Source organism: Phyllobates terribilis, unplaced genomic scaffold, assembly GCF_046119375.1.
Source record: "Phyllobates terribilis strain yellow unplaced genomic scaffold, ASM4611937v1 Scaffold_3783__1_contigs__length_70383, whole genome shotgun sequence".
In the NCBI taxonomy this organism is placed as follows: domain Eukaryota; kingdom Metazoa; phylum Chordata; class Amphibia; order Anura; family Dendrobatidae; genus Phyllobates; species Phyllobates terribilis.
Genome location: NW_027366536.1, coordinates 7,501 through 10,000, shown reverse-complemented (window position 1 = coordinate 10,000; position 2,500 = coordinate 7,501).

The window sequence follows — 2,500 nt, the reverse complement described above, 5'->3', positions numbered from 1 at the left end:
AGGAGGGCTCCAAAAGTGTGGGTAAAATATATATCCCACAGGGGGAAAATTGAAAAAAAGTTGAAAAAAAAAATTTTTGGGGACTTAGAAAATTTTTCAACTTTTGTCAGACTTCCAGACAGGGGAGCGTGTCAGTGCGCGCATCCGATTTCAGTTCCAGAGCGATTCGCGCGATGAGTCCTTGATACTTAGTCGTTTTTGGCAAAATTTCTGACTTTTTGAAAATTTCACAATTTTGTGAAAACTTCCACAAAATGAGGTTCTAGTATGTTAGAGGGCATCCCAGGAGGGCTCCAAAAGTGTGGGTAAAATATATATCCCACAGGGGGAAAATTGAAAAAAAGTTGAAAAAAAAAATTTTTGGGGACTTAGAAAATTTTCACACATGTGTCAGACTTCCAGAGAGGGGAGCATGTCAGTGCGCGCATCCGATTTCAGTTCCAGAGCGATTCGCGCGATGAGTCCTTGATACTTAGTCGTTTTTGCAAAATTTCTGACTTTTTGGAAAATTTCACAATTTTGTGAAAACTTCCACAAAATGAGGTTCTAGTATGTTAGAGGGCATCCCAGGAGGGCTCCAAAAGTGTGGGTAAAATATATATCCCACAGGGGGAAAATTGAAAAAAAGTTGAAAAAAAAAATTTTTGGGGACTTAGAAAATTTTTCAACTTTTGTCAGACTTCCAGACAGGGGAGCGTGTCAGTGCGCGCATCCGATTTCAGTTCCAGAGCGATTCGCGCGATGAGTCCTTGATACTTAGTCGTTTTTGGCAAAATTTCTGACTTTTTGAAAATTTCACAATTTTGTGAAAACTTCCACAAAATGAGGTTCTAGTATGTTAGAGGGCATCCCAGGAGGGCTCCAAAAGTGTGGGTAAAATATATATCCCACAGGGGGAAAATTGAAAAAAAGTTGAAAAAAAAAATTTTTGGGGACTTAGAAAATTTTTCAACTTGTGTCAGACTTCCAGAGAGGGGAGCATGTCAGTGCGCGCATCCGATTTCAGTTCCAGAGCGATTCGCGCGATGAGTCCTTGATACTTAGTCGTTTTCAGAAGTCACAATTTTGACTTCCAGGACCCGCAAAACGTTTGTAAATTGAGCCCGCTCCCCAGTTCCAAGCGTTTTGAGGTGTCCCCGGTTGCAGTAATGCAGCCTGCCCACTAGATGTCGCAAAAGAGACAAAAAGTGAAAAAGAACCAGAATGAGGAAATTCCAGGGAGCCGAATCCGCCTGACAGTTCCAGGCGATCGGGCACTTTTTTGCATGCGTCCCTAAAGTGGGTATAGGGTGACACTCCATGCAAAGACCCAGTTTTGCACACCACCGGCAGAATATATGAGAGAGAGGTACCTCTCAGCCCCGACACATTTCGACTCATTTAAGCTGGTTTTCACCTCCGTAGGCCTGGGTATGCGTTTTGGCTATGAGTCCCTGTTCGGCTGGAGGTCTGCACCTTGGCTGAACCCAGGCTTCCGCAGCTGCGTGGGGGGACTTTTGCCGGTCGCCTATCCCAAGTCAGAGAGGTGTTCCTGGGTTGAAGTGAGCCTGGCCAGACCCCCCCGCGGGCCCTGGTTCTCCACATGGGGGCGCCGTCAAGGCTAAAATCTGGATTTTTAGGCCGAGGAGAGGCTCCATGAGGGCGGATGCTTTTGTGGCTTCGACCCCAGTGCTGTTCCACATCCAGTACCCCCCCGCAAGGGCGCCTGTACCCGAGTCGCGCTTCCAGGACTCGTGGGCACGTATCTCCCGACGACAGGGGTTTGCAGCCTCCGTACTTGGGCAAGTCCCTACATGCACCCCTGCTCTTCCTCCGATCGATCTGGCGCAGCGCTCCCGGGTGGGGAGGTGGCGCCGCTCGCTCGGCCCGGGCTTTGGAGCCCGCGCTGGCTTAAGGTGAGCGGTCCCCTTCCTCCTCTACCCCCGGGCTTCCGACACCTATCTTTGGGCGCGCATGCCGGCCTCGCCTCCCGTCTGCGGAGGTGGCCGAGCCGTGGGGAGTTTGACCCGAACCGAGCGAAGGCAGTGGTCCGACGACCCGTACGGGCGAACGGCGGGGCGCCCACCCAGCCAGGCGTGGGGGCCCGTCGTCCGAATCGCTCCCTGTGCGGGGAAGCACAGCGATCTTCTCCGAGGGCGGCCCTTTTCTTCCAGATGCGTACCCGGCCAGCGGAGGCTCGCGCTGCCCCTCGTGTCCGAAAGGGCGGCCTCCGCGGCGGTGGCGACAGCGGCGGCGGTGGGTGGCCTCTCCGCGCCACTGCCGAGCTTCGCGATTTCCAGTCTTTTCCCGAGCCCCTACGTCAGTGGGGAGGACGACAGAGGTGTGGAGGCAGGCGAAGGGGGTTCTCACCGTGCGGTGTGCCCCAGCCCGACCGTTGCCTTCCCCCTCGACCCTCGTCCTCCCAGGCGGCTCGGCCAGGGAGCAGGAGAGAGAGCGAGAGAGGGAGAGCGGAAACCCCAGAGCCAAGGGGTTAGATGGAGAACGGGAGAAGGAACGAGGG